Source organism: Hemiscyllium ocellatum, chromosome 3 (genome assembly GCF_020745735.1).
Source record: "Hemiscyllium ocellatum isolate sHemOce1 chromosome 3, sHemOce1.pat.X.cur, whole genome shotgun sequence".
NCBI lineage: Eukaryota > Metazoa > Chordata > Chondrichthyes > Orectolobiformes > Hemiscylliidae > Hemiscyllium > Hemiscyllium ocellatum.
The window spans coordinates 63,735,492-63,752,257 of NC_083403.1; positions in this window are offsets into that span (position 1 = coordinate 63,735,492).

Below are 16,766 nucleotides of genomic sequence, written 5' to 3' on the forward strand. Positions count from 1 at the left end.
TGTTCCTGGATAGAGGAGCTAGGAAATAAAAAAAACAGTCTTTTATATCGAAACTTTTTTTGTTTGTAATGTATCTTGCAATTTTTTTAACACTATAAGCTGTGCAAATTTTGCAGGTTGGCTTCTCAATGGTCTTTTCCATGAGGAGTTGAAAACCTATGGTTACTGTGGTCACCGCACAAGGCTTGTTTTACACCAAGGTGGGAAGTTTATAATTCAGGCTCTTGTGGCACAGTAGCAGCATTCCTGCCTATGAGCCAGAAGGAAGCATATATAATGCTGGAAAAACTCAGCATCTGTGGAGAGAGAAAAAGAATTATAATTTCAAGTTCAACATAACTGTTCTTCAGTTTTCTCTGTGTTTGTTTCAGCGTTCCAGCATCTGCATTATTTGGCTTTTACCTGAGCCAGTAGGCCTGGATTCAAGTTTCATTTCAAGTTGGCCTGCTTCAGAGGGGGGAACTGAAACAATTTACGAAAGAGATTATATCTCCCAGTTTGACAGAGTCATAAAGTTATTGGATTTGATATATCGCCTGAGATAACGTGTCTCATGAGCAACACTTTTGCCCTATTTCCCTTTCTGGAAAGCACTTCTCATGCACGTTTGTGGATTGAAAACCCAGTGGAAGGCCTCAATAAATGATGGATTCTCAAAGGAGAATTTGGAATCTATACCATTGTTCCCATGAAAAGAGAAATCAACTAACCACAACTGATCCTTGAAACCACTCTGGCAAAGGATATTTTCTTAATTACCCTGTTCAAAGGTGTTATGACACACCTCTGGGGCAAGGGGTCTCAAAACCTAGGCCTTCTGGCTTAGAGGTAGGGACACCGTCACTGTACCACAAGATCCCTGTAACCCCACTGTTAATCTACTTTCTAATTAACGTGTTAGGAGATATTTGACACAGCTCAGGAGGAGGTGGCACTTGATTTGGGCCTCCTGGCTCAGAGGCAGGGACACTACAATTGTGCCATAAGAACTAGACCCCAATGTCAACTGCTTGCATAGAATGTCATCAGCTGCAGACCAGTGTTCGTAATAATATGTGAATAACTTTTAATCGGCATTTAATTGTTATTTGCCAAAGAACATTTAATGTACCACTTCTCAAAGTTTTATAGGAGTTTTTAGAGGAGTTGTGTGTATTATTAAAATAGTTACACAATTTAAATGTTTTGTTAGTAATCTTTTCATCTTTGTTCAAATAAGCTGTTTCCAATAAACACTTTTTTTGTGACTTAAGTAATCTGACCGTCTTGTTTCTGTATACTGAGCTTTATACAGCTTGATTTACGCAATCAGTAATATTAGCTTCCTTTTAAATACAAATTTTGTTGTGCCAGTGGAGAAATAGGACAAAGAAAGGAATCAATTCACCCATCTTAACTGGATTGTAACAAAATTGATAACTTAGTTAAACAACAGCTGAAATTGTGATATTGTTTCTAATTAAAATAACCATGAAATGTTTGAAGTGAATGTTTCTCATGAATTTCTAATTTTGCAAATTTGCAGAGCAATGTCTGTCCTTTATTAGCATCATGACAAAATACATTGCATCTAATAGAAGCCAATTATCCTCATATGTCTGTGCTCTGACCCATACCTCTGCTTTTTGTCTATAAAGTTTTGTAAGTTTCACAGCCCCAAGCACATAAAAGACTCACTTATAGCCTTATGGAACCACGTTTCAACAGATTTTCAGGTAGAATACTCCAGATCCCAACAGCTCTCTCCTTTTCAAAATTGAAAACTGCTATGAGGTTACCTTCCAACTTTCTGAGGAGATCAGTCCAAAGTTTTCCTACCTCTCCTCATTGCTACATTGCCTTATCCTTGGTACAGTAAATCGTTGCTTACCACTGCTTCAGCAAATGTTGTCCTTGTTTAATATCTGAACTGCAATCGGTGAATGAATGCACTGAACATTATGAAATTTGTTATGAGGTCTCCTGTGCACCACATAATAAACCGTGATGTGATCTTAGTGGTTTGTTTGATGTGAGTAAGAAAGGTGTCTCAAGTTAGAAGTGTTGCTATTTGCTATTGTTATTTCAGTTTCTTGAGGAGACAAATTGAACACCGTGCGTGACTTAATTATTTGCAGGGACAAGGTAAATTGAATTGCTTAATATTGATTTTTCTGCTTGATGGGGATGCTGCAGGAGATTTCAAGTTTAATGGTGCTTCTGAAGAGACATGTTTGATTTGAAATGTTAATTTTGTTTTTTTTTCTCTACAAATGCAGTCAGACCTGCTAAGTTTCTCCAGCACTTTCTGTTGCTATTACAGGTTGCTACATTCACAGTACTTTACTTTTATTATAGGGGCTTTAAGGAACATCTCATATCATTTTGCATTCAAAAATGAAAACCTGGATGACCGAGACATTTGTTTCAAGAATATTTCTCTCTGTACACTAAGCCTTCTTTCAAGGAATATTGTGTCAGAACACATTGACTTTAAGATCTTAGTGGGGTCTTCAACTTTCCAAATATTGACTGCGAATACTATAGTTCAAGTACTTTACATGGGTGAGTTTTGTCCAATGTGTGCAGGAGGTTTTCTTCACAGGCCAACAAAGAGCGAGGCCACATTATATTTGGTACTGGGTAATGAACCCACCCAGTTGTTAGATTTGGAGGTAGGTGAGCACTTTGGTGATAGTGGCCACAATTTGGTTATGTTTATTTTAGTGATGGAAAGTATAGGTATATATCGCAGGGCAAGATTTATAGAAAGGCAATTATGATGCGATGAGGCAAGATTTAGGATGGGGAAGGAAACCTCAGGGGATGGGCACAATTGAAATGTGGAGCTTATTCAAGGAACAGCTATTGTGGATCCTTGAAAAGTGTGTACCGGTCAGGCAGGGAGGAGGTTGTCGAGTGCAGGAGCTGTGGTTTATTAAGGAAGTTGAATTTCTTATCCAGAAGAAGAAGGTTTATGTTAGGATGAGATATGATGGTTCAGTTAGAGCACTTGAGAGTTACATGTTAACCAGGAAGGACCTAAAGAGAGAATTAAGAAGAACCAGGAGGGGATATGAGAAGTCATTGGCAGATAGGACCAAGGAAAACCCGACAGCTTTCTATAGGTTTATCAGGAATAAAAAAATGACTAGAGTAAGATTAGGCCAATCAAGGATAGTAGTGGGTAGTTGTGTGTGGAGTCAGAGGAGATAGGAGAAATGCTAAATGAATACTTTTCATCAGTATTCACACTGGAAAATGACAATGTTATCAAGGAGAATACTGAGGTACAGGCTACTAGACTAGATGGGATTAAGATTCACAAAGAGGAGGTGTTAGCAATTCTGGAAAGTGTAAAAATAGATAAGTCCCCTGGGCTGGATGGGATTTATCCTAGAATTCTCTAGGAATCCAGGGAGGAGATTGTCAAACCTTTGGCTTTGATCTTTATATCATAATTTTCTACAGGAGTAGTGCCAGAAGACTGGAGAATAGCAAATGTTGTTCCCTTGTTCAAGAGGGGAATAGAGACAACTCTGGTCTCCAGAATCTGGTAATTATAGACCAGTGAGCCTTATTTCGGTTGTGGATAAAGTGTTGGAAAGGGGTGTAAGAGATAGGATTTATAATCATCTAGAAAGGAATAAGTTAATTAGGTATAGTCAACATGGTTTTCTGAAGGGTAGGTCGTGCCTCACAAACCTTATTGAGTTCTTTGAGAAGGTGACCAAATAGGTCGATGAGGGTAGAGCCCGTTCATGTGGTGTACAGAGGAACCTCAATTATTCAAATACCAATTATCCGAAAATCGGATTATCCAAAGGAGATCTCGAGGTCCCAATAGAAACATTACATCAAAGTAGTGTTTCAACAGTGATTACGTCTTTTGTTTACAGTGATAAAATAGGCACTGTCTCAAAATGACTGACCTCCCACCCCCTCTCTCTCCCCACACTTGCCCTGGAGTTCTATAGAGGGGTGTACCCTAAAACCCCCTTCCCCAGACAATCTGTCCAACATTGTTCTGTACAGGGCAAATGTGGAACCTCTCAAAACGTTGTATGTGTGTGTCTGTATGCCTGTCTGTGTGTTTGTGCTGTTTGGAGACTTACCCCACAAAGGCAGCTGCAGCAGCAGTCTTGCTGTTGGTGTACAGTCCGGTTGCCCCTGAGAGGGGTCACTGTGGACGGGGTTTGGGGTTGGGGGGAGGCGGTGTTGGATGGGGTTGGGGGTCGGGGGCGGTGTAGGACAGGATTGGAAGGCGAGGCGGGGGGCGGAATTGGACAGGTTTGGGGGATGTGGGTGGAATTGGCTGGGGTTGGCGGATGGGGGTGCGGTATTGGAAGGGGTTGGGGGTGGGGGGGTGTTGGATGGGTTGGGGGGGACAGTGTTGGGGGTGGGGGCTTGCACGCTGTAAACTGCTGCAGTCTTCTGAATGGGGAGCAGACTGCAAAAACTCTGAGCCCCAGAGGAAAGCCATTTAATCGATTAACTGAATAATCGATTATCCGAACGAAATAGTGTCTGCCCATCTCATTCGGATAATTGAGATTCCCCTGTATATGGATTTCAGTATGGTGTTTAATAAGGTTCTCCACAGTAGACTATTGCACAAAATATGGAAGCATGGGATTGAGGGTGATTTAGTGGTTTGGATCAGAAATTGGCGAGCTGAAAGAAGACAGAGGGTTGATGGGAAATACTCATCCTGGAGTTCAGTTAATAGTGGTGTACCGCAAGGATCAGTGTTGGGTCCACCGCTGTTTGTGATTTTTATAAATGACCTGGATGAAGGCATGGAAGGATGGGTTAGTAAATTTGCAGATGATACTAAGGTCGGTGGAGTTGTGGATAGTGACGAAGGATGTTGTAGGTTACAGAGGGACATAGATAAGCTGCAGAGCTGGACTGAGAGGTGGCAAATGGCGTTTAATGTAGAAAAGTGTGAGGTGATTCATTTTGGAAGGAATAACAGGAATGCAGAGTAGTGGGCTAATGGTAAGATTCTTGCTCTTGCTGATGAGCAGAGAGATCTCGGTGTCCACGTATATAGATCCTTGAAAGTTGCCACCCAGGTTGATAGGGTTGTTATGAAGGCTTTTATTGGCAGAGGGATTGAGTTTCAGAATCATGAGCCATGTTGCAGCTGTACAAAACTCTGGTGCGGCCGCACTTGTAATATTGCACACAGTTTTGGTCACTGCATTTTAGGGAGGACGTAGAAGCTTTGGAAAGGGTTCAGAGGAGATTTACTAGGATGTTGCCCTGGTATGGAGGGAAGGTCTGACGAGGAAATGCTGAGGGATTTGAGGCTGTTTTTGTTAGATAGAAGTAGGTTGAAAGGTGACTTAATTGAGACATATAAGATAATCAGAGGGTTAGATAGGTTGGACAATGAGAGCCTTTTTTCCTTGGATTGCGATGGCTAGCATGAAGGTATGTAGCTTTACATTGGGGGATGATAGATGTAGGACAGATGTCAGAGGTAGTTTCTTTACTCAGAGAGTAGTAAGGGTATGGAATGCTTTGCTTGCAATGGTAGTAGATTCGCCAACTTTAAGTACATTTAAGTTGTCATTGGACAAGCATATGGACGTACATGGAATAGTGTAGGTTAGATAGGCTTCAGATTGATTTCACAGGTCAGTACAACATCGCGGGCTGAAGGGCCTGTACTGCGCTGTAATGTTCTATGTTCTAAGATACTGCTTTTCCTAGATAATGCTCTCGGTCATCCTGTCAACCTTGATGGCCTGTCAGAAATTTCAAAGTGTTTTTCCTGTCACCTAACTTTTTCTATTCTAGGATCATAGAGATTTTACAACACAGTAAAAGGCCATTTGGACCAACATATTTCTGCTGGTCATCAAATATCTATCTTGGCCTGTGGCCTTTTATATTATGGCATTTCAAGTGTTCATCCAGTTGGCTCTTAAATGCCTTAAGGGTTTCTGCCACTTTTGGGCAGTGAGTTCCAGATACCCACATACTCTGGCTGAAAAGGATTGGCAGGGAATGGCTCAGTGTGTAATAGCAACAATCAAGGCTTATTTTACGTTCTCCTTGTTCACCCCAGAATTAGATGGTGAGAATAAAGTAACGGTAAAGGAATAATGGAATGCATAATATCCTCAAGCTTATCAACAACACTGCTCATTTGATGGGATAAAGTTACTGGTGTATGAGAAAAAAAATGTCCTGAATGTGGTAATGACCTCAATGGAGTTAACGACATTGTCTATGAAGTTCAGCAGGAGACCACCATCCAGCAGAGGACATTGGCTTTGAAGAGATGGAGGAAACTGATGAATAACGTGATCAATCATAGCATTAACCTCTCAAGGAAATCTATTAATGGATGAAAAATAGAGTCCTGTCCAACCCTCTTTTGATAATTCTTTAAAGGTCATTGATAATCGTGTCCCTTTTGTCGTATTAATTCCACTGGAATCTGGCTTCTCAAATGATGCTGCCTTTAAGTTGAAACCAAAATCATCTCATCTTAAGGCATTGAACTTCTGAATATAGAAGATGCTTGTGTGCGTGAGATCCTTCGGGAAAGCTCTGATAATATGAATCATTCGTTAAACACCAGTAAACAATTTCCTCTTTCAACCCATTCCCAAGGTCACTGTTGAGATGAACCATTCTCCATATTTTCTGTGCATCCTCTTAGCAAAGGACACGTCAATGACAAAATTCATCATCACCTCCAAATGTGCCAGTTAAGCCTTTAGCTGACTGAGAAAGAGCATTTGAGGACCAATATTTCATACCTGAGACCGAGTTTGTTTACTTGGCAGCAGTGATTTTCCCGACTTTATATGCTTCAGAGATATGGAGAATCAATTGCAGGCACTTCGAAACACTGAGAGTGGGCAGAACATTGATGGATACAGTCTAATGTGGGGAAATGTGAAATTGTCCACATTGGCAAGAAGAATAGAAAAGCAGCACATCACATAAATGGAGAGAGTTTGCAGAACTCTGTGATAAAGAGAGATCAGGTTATCATGATATTTGAATTAGAAAGGTTAGTGTGCAGGTACAGCAATTAATTAATTGAATATGTAAGTAGAAATGTTTTACTAGACTTAATATGCAAGATCACATTCCTGAGAACAGAATTCAGAGAGGGATCACTTGACTGGTTCCTGGGATAAAAAAGTTATTTTAGGGGAAAGGCAAGACAGGTTTTGAGCTGGATTTAATTGATTAGCAAAGAATGGGGATATCTTATTAAAACTATAAGGTCCTGAAAGGACTTTACAGGGTAGAGGCTAAAAAGATGTTTCCTCTTGTGGAACACCTAGAACACAGTTTAAATATGAAGGTTCTCACATTTAAGACAGAAATGAGGAGGAATCTTTTCTCAGATGCTTTTAGGTATTTGGAATTCTCATCAGTGGAGGCAGGGTCAGTGAACATTTTGAAGCAGACGGCGATAAATTTTTGACAAATAGGAGTTCAGTGGTTAGCACTGTTACTTCACAGCGCCAGGGACCCGGGTTCGACTCCCGGCTCGGGCAACTGTCTGTGTGGAGTTTGCACGTTCTTCCCGTGTCTGTGTGGGTTTCCTCCGGGTGCTCCAGTTTCCTCCCACAATCCAAAGATGTGCAGGTCAGGTGAATTGGCCATGCTAAATTGTCCATAGTGTTAGGTGGATTAGTCATGGGTGTGGGATATAGGTAAAGTAGTGTTACTTCTACAATCATAATTACTAATGCACTCACACCTGTGTATAATTGCTTCAACCCAAAAGCTGAGTCAACAAGAATGAAAACTATGTGGAGGAAATATATAATTGTTTTTGTATTAGCTAAAATGTGAATGCAAGAATGAAACATGCCTGCTAACAATGGTAGACAAATAGATAAGGTGCTGTGAGGATGTAGATTAAGCCAGATATGCTTGTGCAAGCAGTAGTTATAAGCATCTGTTTCCCACTTTTGCAAAAACACAAAACAAATCCCAATTAAAAGGTCATAAGGATCAATATGGTTAGGGAAAGGGAGGAAATCACACATGTGGCTGAAGTAGATAATCATGAAGAAGGATATACCTAACAATGGGCCACAGCAGGATGTGGTAAAATGGCCAAGTAAAACTTGTACTTTGTTATGCACAAGGCCGGATACGGCAAGAGATAAACAATAATAATGGGCACCGGGTTGGGAGTAGTGAATCCTATATAAGATATGTACTTGCTAAACTCTGTGTGTCTATTTTTGGCACCACACTTGCAGGCGTATAATAAACATACTGATTGCTTCAGATCTTGTCTCGGACTGAAATTATTGAAGTGAGTGAGCTTTGTTTCTCACAACTGGGGGCTCATCTGGGATGTTCTTCCATCGCTGGGGGGAGTAGCTGGCCCTGGACACTGGGAAGACGTGTCCCATTCCCAATTGAGGAGCGGTCTCGTGTCCCGGTTTGGTCCGCTCCCTTGGGCAACTGGTATGAATCCCACAAGAGAGACATCTGAATCAGACAGTGAAAGGAGGTCGATAGAAAATACGGCAACAAGGGGCCAGGCAACTCTGTGCACAGACCAAGGTAAGAAAACTGATTTTTAAGTATTGCCTTGGTGTTGGGGAAAAGGGGTATTTAATCGCTGAGGGACTGGCGAGGGCCCTGAGAAATGGGGGGTAGGCAGAGTAACTGTCATGGAGTAAAGGAAGAAAATGTCCCTGGTAACATTCCTCCTGAAAGTCCGTTGGAGAGGATGTTGTGGGAATGGACAAGTAACACTTGCACAAGGGTAAAAGATAAAAAGAAAATTATTAAATATTATTGTTTAGTCTGGACCAAAGAACCAATTGTTCACCTGGCTGTCTTCTGGCCAAAGTATGGTTCGGACAACGATTGGGTATGTCAGTATTTAGAGTTGTATGTGAATAAAAAACAACCTTTTAGTCAAGAAGAGGTGGACTATGCATCCTGTTGGAAGGGCAGTTTGGAAACGATGGTAGTAAAGACAAAGGATTCCCCCTCTGCCCCACCCAGTCCCTGGGATCCTCTTGGCTGCTTGCCCCCCACCCCCCCGGACCATAAAATCAGATTAGGGGTGAAAATGGGGGAGGAGGAGAGACAGACAGACAGGGACAGGGAACGGATGACCTACAAGAGGAGGACGAAGGGGCAGTGGACGGAGATGTTATTGTTCCCGACCCTCAATCCTCAACAAAAGAAAAGGAAGATAAAGTAGATGCAGAGGAGGCCTCTGGAGTATCTAAACCAAAGCCAAAGAGGGTAAAACAAAAACAAAAAAAGGGGAAGAACGTAAAGACTTATCCCCTTCAGGAGGTACCAATAGGGGACAAAGAGATTGGGTTTGTAAGTACCCCCCTCATCAGTGGGGAGGTCAGAACATTGAAAAAGGAGATGAAGGTCCTGGTTGAGGATCCGGTAGAGTTGTCTGAACAAATTGATCAATTCTTGGGGCCCAGTCTGTATACGTGAACTGAGTTAATGTCTATTTTAATATACTACTTACTGGGGAAGAAAGGGGACTTATACAAGGAGCAGACATTAATATATGGGACAGGGAACTCCCATTGGAGTTGGGGATGCTGGACAGGGAGAGCCAAAGTTTCCCCTCAGAGACCCCTAGTGGGAAAATCAAAACCTGGAGCATAGAGAAGAAATGAGGGAATTGAAAGACCTGATTCTAAAAGGAATAAGAGAGGCAGTTCCGAAGTCGCAGAATTATACTAAAGTCTTTGAAGTTAGACAGGAGAAAGATGAGACTCCCTCAGCTTTCTTGCAAAGATTAAGAGACTCAGTGTGAAAACAGTCTGGAATAAACCCTGAGGACCCAGTGGCACAGGGTCTTTTGAAAGTACATTTTGTGACAAAGGCATGGCCAGACATCGAAAGAAAGATACTGAAGGTAGAAGGGTGGAGCAAAAAACCATTAGATGAATTGTTAAGAGAGGCACAGAAAGTGTCTGTAAAGACAGAGGATGAAAGACAAAAACAGAAGGCAAAAATGATGGTAGCAACGGTTGATGAAGTAGTTAAAAAAAGAATGGAACCAATAGTGAGTAATCGGAGCAGCGAATAGCAGCATGTAGAACAGAGAGGGAGAGGGAGAGGACAAGGGGGAGCATTTGATAGAGGGTTCGGGCGATAGGGGCAGAGAAGTCTCCACAGGCAGGATGCTATTTTTGTGGTAAGATAGGGCATTTTAAGCAGGAGTGTCCTGATCTACAAAGGGAAGAAAGGGCAATTCCGCTTATGAATTTTGATGAAGATTAGGGGTGTCAGGGGTTCCTGCCCCCGGGGACCCACCAGGAACCCTTGATAAACTTGAAGGTGGGACCCTATAGGGAAGAGGTAGACTTCCTAGTAGATACTGGGCAGCACATTCATCGCTGAATTTTAAACCAAAGAAAGTAGGAATATCAACACGGTCAATTACTGTTTCCGGGGTAAAAGGGGAAGGATTTACTGTTCCAGTATTTGAACCTATGATGATAGAAGGTCCTAAGGATAGAGTCACAGGGGAACAGTTGTATATCCCTGACATAGGAAGTAACTTACTAGGGAAAGATTTAATTATCCTCTTAAGACTAGAGATTGGTAGAGATAGGAAGGTTGCCAAATAGGTGGTCAGCTCAGACCTGCAAACTCTATGCGTTGGAAAGAGCCCTTAGGGCATTAGGAAATAAAGAGGGAACAGTATACACTGACTCTAAATATGCATTTGGTGTTGTGCACAATTTCGGAGAGATTTGGCAGGAAAGAGGACTGATCAATAGCCGGAGAAGGAATTAGCACATGAGGAGTTGATTAAATGGGTCTTGGAGTCCCTATTACTCCGCCGAGAAATAGTGGCAGCGCATGTAAATGGTCATCAGGAAGGAAATGAGCCAGAAGTTAGGAGGAATAGATTAGCCGGTGAAGTGGCTAAGGAAGCAGCCCTGAGCCCACAAGAAGTGATGATTCATTCCCTAATACCTACTGTTCTAGATCCTTGGGAAGCTCCTATATTTACTGAAAGAGAAGAAAAAGAATTGCAAGACTTAGGGGCTGCAAAAACAGCACACAGGCATTGGATGTTACCTGATGGAAGGGAAATGTTAAACAAAATGGTGATGCGAGAAATTATGGCTGTCCTACATCAAGGCAGCCATTGGGGAGTACAAGCAATGTGTGATTTAGTTCTTAGGGAATGTGGATGTAAAGGAGTATATACAATTGCTTAACAAATATGTGAGGGATGTATAATATGCAGAAAGGTAAATAAGAAAGTCTTGAGAAAGCAGACCCCGGGAGGATTGAGACCCTTCCACAGTATACAAGTAGATTATACTGAACAACCCAGAGTAGGAAGACTAAAATATATGCTCGTCATAGTAGATCATCTATCTGGTTGGGTTGAGGCATACCCCCTAGCTACTGCCACTGCAAATGGGATGTCTAAAACAATATTAGAGCACATAATTCCCGGATATGAGCTAGTGAACCGTATAGATTCCGACCAAGGTACTAATTTTACCTCTAAAGTGTTACATGGGGTAATGAAAGGGTTGGGAATTTCCTGGAAGTTCCATACTCTATGGCATCCGCCATCATCAGGAAGGGTTGAGAGAATGAACCAAACACTCAAACGACAGCTCTCTAAATTGATAATAGAAACCAGACTCCCTTGGACCAAATGTTTACCTATAGCTCTCTTGCGAGTACAAACAGCCCCAAGGAAATATTTGGGACTATCCCCCTATGAAATCTTATTTGGATTACCATATCTGGGAACGAATGCAGAATTGCCAATTCCCAAAACTAAAGACTTGTTCTTAAAGAAGTATATCCTGGGCTTGTCCTCCTCTTTGTCTTTCCTCAGGAAACAGGGTTTATTGGCACAGACTCCGTCCCTTGAATTCACCGTTCATCCCATCCGGCCGGGAGATTGGGTCTTAGTAAAATCATGGACAGAGACGAAATTGTAGCCGGACTGGGAAGGGCCATATCAGGCTCTTTTGACTACCGAAACGGCAATAAGGACGGTGGAGAAAGGCTGGACTCACTACACTCAGATCAAAGGGCCAATGGAATCTCCAGTTGAGGAAAAGTCTGAACAGCTGAATCAATGCAAGACCCGCTGAAACTCAGGCTAAAGAGGCTTTGAGTAACTGATTATACATTGGCGACATGAGCATGGGATTATTTCTGTAGGATTGTATATTAAGTCTTTTTGTGCTTCAGCACTTTTTTTTAGAATGCTGGAGATGTTTAGAGTAATGATGCTAGCCTATTTAGTGTCGGGATTTTGTCAAATATCATTTTCATACGTGTTATTAACGATTCCTGAGTCTGATAATCCACAAATAATAGACGCTGATGCAGCTTAGTAAATTGTGGGGATGTGGATAGTCAGAGACAGTACCGCAGCTCAGAGATACATCTTAAGTCCTGTGGGGATGGTACTTGGTATAATGGTCTTGTCACAGTACACGGGCCCCTTCTGACCAGCTCTCGATTGTCCCGATAAAAAATGTAACCCAATATACTTAACGATAAAGAAAACCACATGGCATGAAGCAATTCTGGGGGCGTGGGGTGGTGGGGGGGGGGCGGCGGGGGGGCACCTATGAGATACAATTAAATGAAACATTTGGGAAAGAAATGAAAGCAAACGGGAATGATTTCTCTGCCTGTTGTTTTTGAATTAGTATAGGACAGGGAAAACGGGTAGCACTACTGGATAATAAGGTACAACCTCTCACCCCTCCCAATGACCTTAAAGTAGTAAAAATTATAGAGGTAAAGGACTTAAAATAGACCATTGAAATAGAAAATGGATATGGGGATGCAAATGCCTGGGTTGAATGGGTAAAGTATACTGTAAATAGTCTGAACAAGAGCAATTTCTATGCATGTGTACCTGGTAGGCCAGTGGCCCAGGTCGTCCCCTTTCCGCTCGGGTGGAAGTGAGACAGGAAGGGCATGAAATGTATCATAGCCCTCTATCAGGATGAGACTGCATGGAATGATAGGAACTGTACCTTCCTATCTCTGATGTTCCCTCCCTTGGAGAAGAAAGATTCAAAGGCCCCCCCCCTCCATGTTTTCAGCCACAGTTGGAAATCACATGTCGTGTGTGTGTAGACGAGGTACAAATTGGTCTAGAGATTTGGGGGAGCTGAAATTATGTACAGAGATTAGGAATGTCATCGAAACGGACAAGGGAGGAACTACTCAGCACTAAAGGTTCCCCGAGCGGATCTATGGTGGTACTGTGGAGGCAAAATACTGAGACCCACCCTCCCTCTGGATTGGAGAGGAATATGTGCAGTTGGGCAATTGGCAATTCCATTTACCCTGGCATTTGAGAAGGAAAAGATAATGGGGAAAAAGGGAAGGAGTAAGAGATCACTTTAGACACTTCTTTCGATGACAGGATTTATCTCGATTCCGAAGGCGTCCCTAGGGGGGTACCTGATGAGTTCAAGGCTCATAATTAGATTATGAGCAAGCTTGAGTCAGCTCTCTTTTGGTGGGTAACAATTAATAAAAATATAGATTGGATAAATTATATTTTCTATCATCAACAGCGATTTATAAATTATACAAGAGATGTGGTTAAAGGAATATCAGAACAGCTTAATGCGACAAGTAGGATGACATGGGAAGACAGAATTGCCCTTGATATGATTTTAGCGGAAAAAGTGTGTGTGTCTGTGTGTGTGTGTGTGTGTGTGTGTGTGTGTGTGTGTGTGTGTGTGATGTTAGGAAGAAGCTGTTGTACCTTTATTCCTAGTAACACTGCGCCTGATGGTTCAATTACTCGGGCCTTAAGGGGATTGACTATCTTAGCAGAGGAACTAGCTGAGAATTCAGGAGTAGACACATCTCTCACGGGATGGCTTGAATCATGGTTTGGAAAATGGAAGGGGGTGGTGGTTTCCATCCTTACTTCCCTGATAGTAGTAGTCAGGGTATTGATGGCCATTTGCTGTTGTATCATACCTTGTATATGAGGGCTCACCCAAAGACTGATTGAGGCAGTCTAAATGAAACAGATGCCCCTAAAAGGGAATCAGGCAGAGGAACTTTATCGATTAAATAATGAGGGGATAAGTGAGACCAAGATGGATGAAATCTTTGGAATGATGCTTGAGAATTTTGGGGGCGATTCTTAAAAGAAAAATGCAGAAGATAACAAATGGTAATTAAAGAAAAAGGGGGAAATTGTGGGATATAGGTAAAGTAGTGTTACTTCTGCAATCATAATTACTTATGCAAGGTAAATGCACTCACACCAGTGTATAATTGTTTCAACCCAAGAGCTGAGTCAACCAGAATGAAAACCATGTGGAGGAAATATATAATTGTTTTTGTATTAGCTAAAATGTGAATGCAAGAATGAAACGTACTTGCTAACAATGGTAGACAAGTAGATAGGGTGTGAGGATTAAGCCAGATATGCTTGTGCAAGCAGTAGTTATAAGCATCTGTTTCCCACTTTTGCAAAAACACAAAACAAATCCCAATTAAAAGGTCATAAGGATCAATCTGGTTAGGGAAAGGGAGGAAATCGCACATGTGGCTGAAGTAGATAATCATGAAGAAGGATATACCTAACAATGGGCCACAGCAGGATGTGGTAAAATGGCCAAGTAAAACTTGTACTTTGTTATGCACAAGGCCGGATACGGCAAGAGATAAACAATAATAATGGGCACCTGGTTTGGTGTAGTGAATCCTATATAAGATGGGCCGAATGGCCTTACTTCCACTCCTATGTTTTATGGTCTAAGATATGTACTCACTAAACTCTGTGTGTCTATTTTAGGCACCACACTTGCAAGCGTATAATAAACGTACTGATTGCTTCAGATCTTGTCTCGCACTGAAATTATTGAAGTGAGTGAGCTTTGATTCTCACATAGGTAAATGTAGGGGAATGGGTGGGTTGCTCTTCAGAGGGTCGGTGTGGACTTGTTGGACTGAAGGGTCTGTTTCCATACTGTAGAAAGTCTAATCTAAACAACAAAGTGGAATTGAGACCACAATTAGATCAACATTGATTTTCTTAAATGGCAGAGCAGGCTTGAGGGACAAACTAGCCTCTTCCTGCTTCTAATTTGTTTGCAGGAGGGGCATTGTGAGAAGGTGGCTGGGTAACAGGAAGGGTTGAGCAGTGATCAGGGACAGGAGGGAGTTGACTGCTGGGAGGGTGATAAGAAGGGTAGACGGCAGGAGGGTGAGCAGCAGTTGATAGGGATCTGGAGTAAGGGATTAATTAAAAGTTACTCTGAAGTCATTTGGAACCATGCCTTCAGTTCATAACAATATGGTTTTGTTGCATGCCAAAAATCGATCCGAGCTGTACCAAGCGCAGGGAGGTCACACTGCAGCCAAAGAAAATAGTAACCCACGGTCATTCAAAATACTGCCAGTAGTGAATGCTGCAGCTTTGCAGTAGGCTGGAAGATCCAGACTCCACACATATGTACTGCCTGGATTCTCTGTCTCTCTTGTTGTGATCAATAGCTGGTTTACAGCAAAATAACTGAAAATGTGTTGCTGGTCAAAGCACAGCAGGCCAGGCAGCATCTCAGGAATAGAGAATTCGACGTTTCGAGCATAAGCCCTTCATCAGGAATGAGAGAGAGTAGCCAAGCAGGCTAAGATAAAAGGTAGGGAGGAGGGACTTGGGGGAGGGGCGATGGAGGTGGGATAGGTGGAAGGAGGTCAAGGTGAGGGTGATAGGCCGGAGTGGGGTGGGGGCGGAGAGGTCAGGAAGAAGATTGCAGGTTAGGAGGGCGGTGCTGAGTTGAGGGAACCGACTGAGACAAGGTGGGGGGAGGGGAAATGAGGAAACTGGAGAAATCTGAATTCATACCTTGTGGTTGGAGGGTTCCCAGGCGGAAGATGAGGCGCTCCTCCTCCAGCCATCGTGTTGTTATGTTCTGCCGGTGGAGGAGTCCAAGGACCTGCATGTCCTCGGTGGAGTGGGAGGGAGAGTTAAAGTGTTGAGCCACGGGGTGGTTGGGTTGGTTGGTCCGGGCGTCCCTGAGGTGTTCTCTGAAGCGTTCCGCAAGTAAGCGGCCTGTCTCACCAATATAGAGGAGGCCACATCGGGTGCAGCGGATGCAATAGATGATGTGTGTGGAGGTACAGGTGAACTTGTGGCAGATATGGAAGGATCCCTTGGGGCCTTGGAGGGAAGTGAGGGAGGAGGTGTGGGCGCAAGTTTTACATTTCCTGCGGTTGCAGGGGAAGGTGCCGGGAGTGGAGGTTGGGTTGGTGGGGGGTGTGGATCTGACGAGGGAGTCACGAAGGGAGTGGTCCTTGCGGAACGCTGATAGGGGAGGGGAGGGAAATATATCCTTGGTGGTGGGGGATAGGGGAGGGGAGGGAAATATATCCTTGGTGGTGGGGGATAGGGGAGGGGAGGGAAATATATCCTTGGTGGTGGGGGATAGGGGAGGGGAGGGAAATATATCCTTGGTGGTGGGGTAGGGGAGGGGAGGGAAATATATCCTTGGTGGTGGGGTAGGGGAGGGGAGGACAGGCCGCTTACTTGCGGAACGCTTCAGAGAACACCTCAGGGACGCCCGGACCAACCAACCCAACCACCCCGTGGCTCAACTCTTTAACTCTCCCTCCCACTCCACCGAGGACATGCAGGTCCTTGGACTCCTCCACCGGCAGAACATAACAACACGACGGCTGGAGGAGGAGCGCCTCATCTTCCGCCTGGGAACCCTCCAACCACAAGGTATGAATTCAGATTTCTCCAGTTTCCTCATTTCCCCTCCCCCCACCTTGTC